The sequence below is a fragment of the Melospiza georgiana genome, chromosome 4, assembly GCF_028018845.1.
Source record: "Melospiza georgiana isolate bMelGeo1 chromosome 4, bMelGeo1.pri, whole genome shotgun sequence".
NCBI lineage: Eukaryota > Metazoa > Chordata > Aves > Passeriformes > Passerellidae > Melospiza > Melospiza georgiana.
Window position 1 is genome coordinate 43,556,972 of NC_080433.1, and position 12,035 is coordinate 43,569,006.

General features: G+C 35.4%; 1 protein-coding gene across 5 annotated transcripts in view; it reads right to left on the reverse strand.

Moving 5' to 3' along the window:
• The window catches only part of NAV3 (neuron navigator 3), a 509,240-nt gene that overhangs the window by 311,008 nt on the left and 186,197 nt on the right, over window positions 1-12,035 (reverse strand). The gene's annotated exons all lie outside the window — the stretch shown is intronic.

Genomic DNA, 12,035 nt, shown 5'->3' on the forward strand with positions numbered 1-12,035 from the left:
TTTACTCTCAAATTTGTAACTAAGGACTGATCTTCCATATTGATGCCCATTTCCGAAGTATTTTTCTCTCTAACAACCCTAAAGATACCACATTCTACATCAAAATCTGTATGTCTTCATTATCCCATTTTCTTGTTAGTGATGTTGATCCAAGTAAATTTATTTTATCTATTCTCTTTGCCATCCACACTAATACATACCAAACCCTTCAGTCTTTATGCCAGTTGTACCAGTTACTCAGCCGTACTTTAATTAGACAAATAATACCTGGTTTCAAAGTTTAAAGTAATTCCAGATTTTTCACATTTAGGCATAAGCCCTTGAGATGTGATTGGTGGAGCACAGTGAATTCCACTCTAACTATGGCCCTTTCATTATCTATGCAGTTTACCTCAAAAGTCACATAAATATTTGCTTTCCTTACATTTGCTACTTTTTTTCTGTCAAAATGACAGCCCTTTTTCATCTGTCACCCTTCTACTTCATAAAATAGGGTTACAAGACTGCATGATTCTTTCCCTCCCTTCGTATTAAAATTATTTATTCCAAAGTCAGAACTCTAGTCTATCCATGGTGAAGGGACCCATTTCTGTGAATGCAGTCTAGGCTTGTATAAGTGTTAATTCTGAATATACCACACTCATTACATAAACAAATCCCAGATGACATTACCTAGACATTTTCATCTGAGCTACATCAGATAAAATCTATTTCTCTGATGCTTCACCTTAATCAGATGAAGAAAACAAAATAGCGAGTTTTAGCAACTGATGCTCACGCTTTACCAGGAGTACAGTTTTATATTTTATCAAGTTTATTTCCCAGTGCCTACTGGCACAAACAAAAGCCCAACACTCCTTTCCATCAAGTCATTAAGTAAACCTTAGTGTAGAAAATTTTTTTTAAAAAGGCAATTGTAAATGCTTAATTATATGATGGTGTGACTCAAACCTCTTTTAATCATTGTATTTGTTGTTTGCAACATGGAAAGCATGGACTCCCTTAACTTTTACAGGGTAAGAGGGAAAACATTCCTTTTAAAGGAAATACCAGTTAAATATTACATGAAAGTGAACCTAATTCCATATGCTTGCTTTAATGTGGTACATCAAAAGTGTTAATGGAGAGAAAGCTGACTGTATATAAAATATATATTTATTGGCTACTCCTCTGAGAACAGGTTTTGAGCTGTGGTTTTGGTTTTTTTCTGAAGTTGCTTTTACAATCCAGAGGATTTCAAAATACAACTCTGAGTGACTGTCTCACCCCCCTGAGATAGAAAGACTATGTGGGCTGGGAATTGACATGTTTCTGGTTTCACCCTCTAACCTCTGTGTTTTAAACTGTTTACATTTCATGGTTGTGCATCTCTTGGCTAACAAGGTTTGGGGATGAACTCTGTTTTGCATTTGAGTGAAGAAGAATGCAACCAAACCTTCTGGAAAAAGTGTATTCAAACCAACTCTCATTTTAGAAGCTGCCACAGGAATGAATCACATGTCAGAAAGCAGGGAAGTGCTGCACACTTTTCTAAGGAACTTTTGCCTTCTATTTAGCCTAAAGTGTTAGAACTCTACCCAATGAACAAGAATTAAGATCTTCCCTAGGAAGCAAATGCTTGAAGTTGTACTGCAGAAACTTAAAGGAATATTTGGTCTAGGATATACTTTGTAATCTGACCTGAATATTGCTTTGCCTTATGATATTTACTTCAATTCCATGTTCCAGGAACAGTGCTTAATTTTCTTGTAGGCTCAGGTTAGAATCCCTTCAAGAGCAGTAACTCTGAGTGGCCTGAAATGAACTGCTGAGTACTGAGTGCAGCTTTTTCATAGTTTACTTGTTCTGCTCCAATTACATACCAATCACTTTAAAGCTATTATTCTTTATATTACATTTTTTCCTAATTCTCCTTCCATGTCATGCTTCATCCAGAATGTGCATCTAGAGCTTTAAAAGCTTAAACTAACAGACACACACAGCTTGGCTTTAAGGCACTTAGTCTTACATTAGCTTCCTATTTTGCATTAAAAAAAATTAACTGAGTTCACTCAGGCAAATCTCAAGGGCAGAGGTTTTTCCCCCTTCTTTTGCAGTTAGTGGGGTGTAAAATTCCTTCAGCTCATCAGCCAACACACTGACACTAGGAAACTGAGGAGAAAAACCCAGCATTTTGCTTTTCTGAACTGGAAGCTGAAATTCCCCCAGGAAGACATATTCTGGAAAGATTTAAAAGAATTAATTCCTGGCTGCCATGAGGACTTCAACAGCTTGCACAGAGCAACTCTTTAAGAGAAACAGCAGTTGGAAAAAGAATATCTGAAGGGACAGCCTTGAGAGCTGACATAATTTTCACGCATTTCTGCTTGAAATTTCTGCTGTATCATGTCAAGCTACAAGCTTTGCTATAAAGTCCAGGCTTCCTTTTCACTACCCATCAGACTTGAAAAAGCTCATCTTTCAATTATCTTTGAGCTTGTATGCAATTCATGTATGAAATCTAAAATCTTATTTAGAGTTTAAATCTTATTAAAGAGAACAGCTTATACTGGAAACAAGACAAAAGACAAAATTAAGCCTGTTAATAGCAACAAATGAAAATAAGGAAAATCTCGGTAGAAACAAACAAAGATCTTGCCTACATTGAATTAAATACTGATGGAGTCCAGGAGACTGAGAAAGCTGGAACTTTAATTTTTCCAGAAAGAAAGCCCTAATTACGTAGCAGCCTAATTTGAAAACTAGTTTCAACTATTATTGCACATAAGAAATTATTCCTGTTTGTCATTTTAAGCCAAGAAGGCAGCCTGTGATCATTTTGCATGCATGAGGCTGGGTCATAGAACAAGGGTAGAAAGATTTTTCCAGTACCAACAGAGGACTGTGAAGGGCAGTGCACTAGACTCAGCATATTTCTATTTGGGAAAAGGTTATTGCAAATTAATGCATGTAGAAAAAAGAATGAATTATGGCTGGGACTAAAGGGCACTGCAGTTATAGGGACTTGGCAAGGCACTTTAACTCACATTTAGACTCAATAAATCAAACCCCACTTTTTATCAGAAGCTACACATAAAATCTGAGAATTATTTCCAGAACATTTATACCTAACTTTGAAGAGCTTTCACCCCATGTCTCCAATTTTTCTGTAACATGAGCACAGTCCTCCCACCTGAACAACTCTGTGTACGTTTCGCAGCTGGCTTGGTTTGCATATTTTTTTGATAGCTTACTCCTTTTATTTCATATGTTATTTTCATTGCCTGGTCAAAAGGCATAACTATTTTAGAGCAATTTGTTAGAACGATGCAGGGCATAGAAACACTGCTTAAAACTTGCCCAGATTTCAATCTAAAACCACTACACACAGCTAAAGTGGCTGGCTGAGAATTGTGGGCTCCCTCCTTTGGTACATGAACCTGTGCAAGGATACCCACTGCACTCATTTCTGTAACAGACAGGTGGGGGAGGAAGGCACTTGACAATTATTTATAGTTTGTAAACAACTGGCAATTCTGACAATATCCAGTAGGTGGCAGATACCACATGCAGTACAGTGAAGTTACAGAAACGCAAAAAGGCCCTCTGAAAAACACTGATAATAGTTAAGAAAAGTTAACCCATCCTCATACGTAATTCTTAACTATATAGAGTACCAAAGTAGGAATCTCAATGTAATTAACATGCAAAGCTGAAACACAAACCTAAAAGCTCTTTCAAACACTGGAAACCATTATTTTTCTTTTATTTTCTTAAAACAAAATGGTTTTCACAAGGCACAATTCACCATGTGCTTTCTCAGGATAAAAAAAAAAAAATCAAGTAAAAAAACCTGGTAATATAATGATTTTATAAAACCTGATATTCATTTTCAGTATTTTGTAACATTTGTAAAAGGATAATGAAACACATAAATAGTTAAAAGAAAACCCCCTAAAATGTCATTAAAAGTAAAAATTCACTTACTATCAAGGGTCTAAAAGCATTAGTTATCTCTAATGTTTTAAAGTTGGCTCTATAAAAAGAGATGTACCATCTTATGGAATGTGCCAATAAAGGATGTCTGTCACATTTTTTTTTTCTATTTCAAATGAAAACATAGTTATGTTTTAATAGCTGGAGATGTAGACTAGGCTAACATGGGCAGACATAACTGATGAAATTAAAAGGGGAAGGTCACGACTGTAACTGTCCATGTCCAACCATGACTCATGACATTAATTCAGTTTTAATGTCTGTGTGCAATCAGGCTTCATAATTCTCAATTCCCACCTGACTCTCCATACCACCTGCCCATATTCCCAACTGGAAAGACAGGATGAAGCTGCTTTTTCTACATTTTTAGAATCTCCCAAAACCACTTTTGAATCCTGAATTTATGTCTGCATCTGTGAGTACCAGATTCTGTAATAAAGGAAGTATTTTGCCAGTGTTTCTTAGCTTGTATTAATTTAAGCAAAATCATTCTTGAGGAAAAAAAACCTAACTAATCAGTATTAGAAAAGAGGGTTTTTACCTTTTTTTCAGCTGATCTAGTTTATGTCTTGTATTTACACTAATCAAGTTATTCCAGCTTCAAGTACCCTAATGAGCCTCTTGTCCTTCAGCAGAGGAAAACTGCTCTATGAGTTTGCATAGACCAGAATATCAAGACCCTTCAAAGATCTGCTTTTATGTATCAGAACACAGAATTCATAACTCTTAACATGGCTTGAAATCAGAAACTAAGTGCTACTCTGTAGAAGCTCACCTTTGAGTCTATGAAATAAAAACTTTTTTGCAGGTACAGGTAATGAAAAAGTAAAATACATTAAAATTCCTTGAGCCTAAGGGTTTTTGAGGAGGAGGGCTAAAAATAATTGTCTGAACTTTTTTTTTTTTGCCTTCTTTCTGCTTCTAAATATTCTTTCAGACCTATATAAAACTATTTTTAAAGAAACAACTTTCTTAGTTTCAAGAACAGAGCTTTTGATGTTTCTAAGCTGCTAGAGGCTAAAAAAAGTAAAATTTGAATAAAGCATGTGTTTTCCTTGGTAAGAAATACAATGATATGATCTTTTGCTCAGCAAACTGAAGTCAATGATAAATCTTATTTATTTTTAATAAGCAAGATTCCTTATTTTCAACATGACTAAATAATTAGCCCAGCAGCAAAGTAACTTAACATCTTTAGGGTGCTGACATTTCACAAACATCTAGTGTTGCAAGCAAAAAACCTATTTTTTTAATAAATAGGAGTACTGAAGAAATATAATCAAAATTGCTTAAGAAATTTTGAAGCTATGAAAACTAAGAAGCTCATTACTTTTGATCAGTTCAAAGGGATCAAAAGAGAACAATGGCTTAGTATTCCTCAACAGCATCCTGTAATTTCTGTGATGAACAGAGATGACAAACCCATCATTTTATGCCCAGGTCAGTTCTTTCCCTCTGGCTTCTTCTCTCCTAAAGTCCAAACTATATGGACAATTGACATTTTAGACCAACTGGCATCACTGTATGTGTCATGAGGATAACCTGGCACTGAAAACTGAAGCACAATTGCTAAGTTATTTTATATACAATAGACAGTTGGTAAGACAATAATTAATTTTCGGTTGCTAACAGCTCAGAGTTCCTCCCAACAAGAAGGGAAGAGGTGACAATCACAATTAAATTACAGTTCTCTGAGCCTTACATCTCCCCCCTCTCTCTTGTGAGCTGGGAAAGAAATGACATGCAACATTTTTTACACAAATGTCTAAAATGAGAGTTATTCCTTTGAAAATGTAGCACACAGCTCATCACCTCTAAGTGATATCAATCTCAGACACCACATGTAAGAATATACTTTCCCAAGGTCAGACTCTTTGTAACATTTCCTGCCAAACTGCATCTCAGGCCGATAGCTGCATATGCTCATTCTAAAACAAAGGAATTAATTCAAGTACCACAAGCTTCTGCTACAGTAATCCTCAAGCTATCTGACTGAAAAGGGCAACCACAGGCTACTCAAAATACATGCTGGATGACAGAAATGCAAGACAAACACGTTCAAGGCGTGTTCTGATCGCCAGCACTATGTGACACGGGCACCCACTGCCAAGGCCAAGAGATGGGGGGCTTGGCACCACAGACCCCACGAGGAGCAGCTACTCCTGCAGCACTGCTCCTCAGGGACATGGGGACATGGGGATGTGACTCAAGGCATCATTTTACAGAGAACTTCTGAAATGATGGACAACGAACGATAAAAATGTGCAAATTATGAGCGCACATGCGAGGGAGTGTGAGAGAGAAGAATTAGCAGGTGCATTCAATTCCACAGTGCCTGCAATCGTTCCAAACAAATGAAACAGAATTTATATGCTGATAATGTAACATGTAATTTATTACTGTGAAATAGATGCATGGAAAAAAACTAGTCTTAGGACTTTGAAAACAATAAATGCTGAATTATTTAAAAATATTTCTGAAATATAAACAAGAAGTATAGAAATATCACAGGCTAATTACCTTCAAAAATGCCATTTGAAAAGGCAGCTCTTTCATTGCAGATGAAACATTTTCGATAAAAACAAACAACAAAAAAGAACGCCCCTGCATCTGTTCTGAAAATTAATGTGGTTGTAAAATACCCCAAATTCTCCTTTATCTTTCATGCTTTTCATGCCTGCTTCAGCATATTTGAAACACTGAAAAGGTTTGTGTATGTATAAGCTCTCACTTGGCACTACTTCTGATTAGTTTTATATACAGTAATCAAAACTAATTGCAACTGTTCCTTAAACAACATTATTAAGGTATTTTTGCAAGCTGTGGTGCCCTACATGTTTTAAGAGGCCTAGAAGAATATAGAGAGATGTTTTTCTTGGCTTTAACAGTCTCCATTCTGCTAACAGTAAGGACACAATAACAGAGCTGGAAACAATTTATTGGCTGAGAGTAAGTCTAACTAAAAATGCTTTTTTTGGACGTGGCCAAATTACTCACAATTTCAAGTCAGATTTGGCAAAGAATTCTGGCTGAATGAAAATCCTGGGTTAGCTTTTTGACTTTTTAGAAGTAATTTTCTAAACAGAATGTTTCAACCTTTTGTTCTGTACAAGCATTTTTAGTTCAAAACTGACCTACTTAAAAAAAAAAAAAGCAAGAAATATTGTTGAAATGATATCTATTTTTTTCAACTAAAACAAAATTCTTTTTTGACAATACAGCCTCCATACTTAAACACTCCTATTTTGTACTCTTCTATACAAAAACTCCCTTGCAATGGCTGACAATATAGGAAGAGAAGGCAGAAGATCTGCTTGCACATTATTTTGTGCCTATATATTGTCATAAACCTTGTTGATTCTATGATTTTATTTTGTTCCTCCAAAAAGAGCAAATTTTTGTACTCCAGTACAGTTTTCTGTTCCAATCCAATCCTTATTGAGGTCTTTGATTTACTACTATGTCAACAAAATGGGTATATATTGCTATTAAAAAAAAGTGATGACTCCTTATGGCCAGAGATAAATGTTGTTGCTGCTTACATTAACCTTTATTATGTCTATATAAATCAATGGTTTCCAGCATAAGCTTTCCAGAGACAAAGTTAAATATAATTCTGTTTATACAGCTACATGATGAATTTTACTTGAAAAGCACACTATTTTTATTGTCTGGAATTAAGATAGAAACAAAAAAAGTAAGAAATTCCTGAGAAAAGATGAAATATAGTGCCTGGTTTCAAGCTAAATACAATGGATCTCTTTTAGAAAAGGGCAGACTTTCTTGAGTGTCAGCTGACACATGGTTCATTTAACTCAAATTTCTATTTACATCTCAAAATCAAGGCCAATTTTTCCTCCTGTAGTTTAGTTTGAGCTCCTGTTCATGAGGAAAATTCACACCTGACATGCACAAATATCTTCTAACAGCTTCCAAACATGTTCAAAAATGATTTTTTCTGGTTTAACCAAAGGCTATACTAATAAAAATATTGTAGTTGCAAAGTCAAACACTAAAAATTTTAGGAAATGTCAGAATTATGCCTATGTGTCCCACCTTAATTCACCCTGCATATGTGCCCAATTAATGACTATCATGCATCAGAGCCAGATCTTCCAAACCATAAGTCATAAGAAGAGTACTTATTACCTGGATGTATTCTCACTACAAAACCCCAAAACACAGACACTATCACAAGGACAAAACCACTTTTGCACAAGCCTAAATTGATTGAGAGTTTTGTAAGAGGACAACCACAAAACTGTGAAGTCTCTACCCACAGAACAACTCTCCAGAGCGAGAAAGAAGGAATCCCACATCACAACACCCATGCACGTCCTGCTTGCTCTTTTGTAGAAAGTTTAGGAGAACTGCTTGCCAGAGTTTCTTCGCTGTTCCTATTTGTACAGGTGATGTATGCCAGAGATGTGCATGTGTCAGAATCCTTTATGCATCTATTTCTGTATACCTTGAATTGCATTCTGGGATGCTGTGAAATCAGGTAATTATAAAGTTCAAAACAGGACTGTTATGAATGATGGATATTTATGGGACTGCAAAAATAGCCACATCTATTGATGCTCTGTAGAACAGTAGAGAGATTCAATGTGCCCTGCCTCAGTCTTTTGACTCTGCTCACTGTTGACCACAGGTATTTCTGTGTGCACAAACATGATCGAGATTTGTCCTCAGGTCTGGGATCCTTGTCCTCCCATCTCACACTTGAAAGAGAAATGTGATTGGGTTTTTAAGTTAATTTTTATTGCAATTACTCTAAGCAAAAAATGTTCAAAAGATATGTAAGTAGTTTCACTGACACTCCTAGGCTTTAAATTTAATAATTATCCATTCTGTGTTCTTGTAGCTTTATGGCTCATGTATTTAGTCAATAATAATGTTAAAATCACACTTGAAACAGTTAATTGCAAACATCCAAATAATAGATGATAATAAAACACACAGATTCCTTCATAGTGGCATATATTTTTCTTAAACTACAACAACTCTTAAAAATCTCTTGTATTAGCTTTTCTATAAATTCAAAATAAAAGTGAAGATATTAAATATCATTAATATGTGACAACTGTGAGTATGCAGTTTAATGAAGCTTTTGAATGTGAAAATATTTATTCTTTCTGGTTTTTTTTAATAAATGGGACTGAATTTAAATAAGTATTACCATTGTTCAAGGAACAATGGCATTCTTCATTCATAATTTAAGTATTCAAGAGAACCATAATTAAGAAAAATCCCTCCACTTTCTTACTGCTGAGTTAGGAGCTACTTCAAAGTCATTGGGACAAAGTTTATGAAAGATCCAGCTCCCTTAATACATATTTCTTTCAAGTGTTATTTTTATTCCTCCAATGGCTAATAGCACTCTTTGTCTTCCTAGAAATCAGAATCAGCATATGTGGTAAGTACAATGTAAAAAAGGCTCCACATGGAAGCCAGAGGTACATTTGTATCGCTTTTTGAGTTGGTCCTTGGAGTGTGGCACTCTGTGTGAGCTAGCCAGCACAATGCCATGGTGGTTGTGCTGGGGCACTGTTTGTTTTAGTTGCAGAGAGTTCAAAAAAATTTTATAAATCAAGTACTCTTCTTTACAAGCACAATAAATCTAAGGTACAACATACAACTCTATGTGAGAAAGCTACACAACAGATATTGGAATCAACAGTACTCGAGAAATACAATTTTATGAAAAATGTACTTAGCACTTACTAGTGATGTTTACTAATGTGATCTCTTTCAATGATTCAGAAGAAATTACTAAGGTAGCTATTAAGATCTATTGAATCATTCATGGAACATGCTAAGCACAATTCCCTGGTAATGCAAGCTGATTTGAACAGATTAAATTTTAAATTCAAAGTGCATGTGAGCTGTAGAAGAAATTAGTCAGTGTCAGTGAAGCTTGACTTTCTATAGAAAACACCAGAAGCTCATCCTTTATTTATTTTTACAATGTGGGGGAGGAGGGATGAGGAGGAGGAAAACAAACCAAGACGGCGAGAGAAAATTGAGACACCAGTAAGCTGGTGAACGTGTTTTCATAATTAAAGGTTGCTTTACAGAATAAAATCCAGCTCCATACAGAAATATACATAAGAAGATACTATCTTTCCTTTAAATACAAAGATATCCATAGGTAGAAACTAAGCTTCTCAAACTTCTGTGAGAGGAAACACTATACTTTATAGAGACCATTATACAGTGCATGTGTATTTAATATACTATCAAGTGTTCAGATTTTTTTTTAATTTGACTATGTAACAAAGTATTGCATATTACAGCCATATTTAATATTTGTTATTTTTAATTTTTATTTTATGGAAATGTCTCTGAAATACAGAAAAAATATGAGCATAGCTTCTGAGCTATTCATATCTACCTGGTTAAGGCATTTTAAAGGAGAAAAAGAAAAAAGGAAATCATATGCTACTAAGTTTCTTATCCTGAGCATTGTGTTCCTCTTTGTACATCTGAGGTTACTCTTGGCATGCTGAATTCATTTATGGCCTTGAAATGTTCTACTTCAAATAGGTAAGATATTGAATCCATCCATGCAATACCTTCAACATGCAGAATTCTTGCCCTACAATAAGATTATTTCATAATTCCAGATAATACTCAGCAATAAACACAAAGGTTCTTACACTGATGAGTTAACATCTCCACAGTCTAACACTTCATTTGCAAGAGTCTGTTATCAAAGTCTATCATTAAAGTCTTCCTGTGGGGCATTCTGTCTCATTAGTAATACGTCTGACACTTAAATTTATAATCTTCAGGTCAGCTACAGCATTTGCACCTATAAATTAAGCAATAAGCTTCCCCAAATAAATCAGTCAATACTACTGGATAGCAATTGGTACACAGTAAATTACATGTCTGTAGTGCTGTCACACATTTTAAAGTGAAAATTTGTATCACTTTGTATCTTACTGTATTCAAAAGATCAGGGATGGAATCTGAAGAATAATAATAGGCCAGAACAGAACAGCAAACAGGAATAACATACATAAAAAGAAAGGGTAAAAGCCATTTTTTTGTCAGCTCCTAACTTGCTCTTGAAGGATGTACCTTGAAGATATATACTCACACATTCTATGAAAAGAAAAAGAAGAAAAAAAAAAAAAGAAAAAGAAAAAACATCACTGAGCACAATAGGTTAAAATCCTTAATTAGCCTTGCAAATTTTAATCCATATTTTCACTTCTGATGCCCTCCAGAGGGGTAGAGAGTTATTCAACAAGATCACACAGCGAGAGTCCAGACACAAAAAACAAGAATTGCAAAAGCTGTAACAGGCATGGGACAGTGATTTGCCAGCTAAATTGGAGGCTGGAAGAGAGCCTGGTGATTTATGTTCAGTCTTTCTTGCTCAGAGTCAGGCAGTATTGATTGTATGGAAGAGGCAGCCTGGGCAGCCCATCAGATTTATCTGCTATGGGCTGTGGTTTTTGGTGCTATGGTTCCCTGAGCCCTCCTGCCCTTCAGCAGCACTGGACAGTATCCACAGGGCAGAATGCCACTCCTGCTCTCAGCTCTCCTTCTCTTGAGCCTTGCCAACACTTTCTTTTGATCATGGGTCTTCCAAAGTCACCTGCAAAGCTCTCATTTTCAGATTTAATTTCTATCTTTTTTTGGAGTCTGCTGTAAATCCTAATTTGACTCTGATTTGGAATGCAAATTTTGGGATCACTGTACCAAAAGATGTTATCACCACATTGTCTAAGTTAATGTGCATGTGCACATAGGTATCAACTTTGATTCAGGACATGACTATGTATGTTTTAGAATTAAAAAGAACTCACAGAACCTAGGCATTTATTTAGTCTTAGACAAGAAAATCAGTGGGTAGGCCAAGTGATACTTATTCAACAAATGCCTGTTCATTAAAACTATCATTTTCAGTATCAGTTAACTTTCTTCTGCTATTTATTTACCATTTTCCAGACCTTGTGTGTTTCTGCACTTACCCAAGCACTGTTCTGCAGATTATACTGAAAATTGCAGATAACAAAACCTGACTTTAGCTGACTGTATGTGTACAT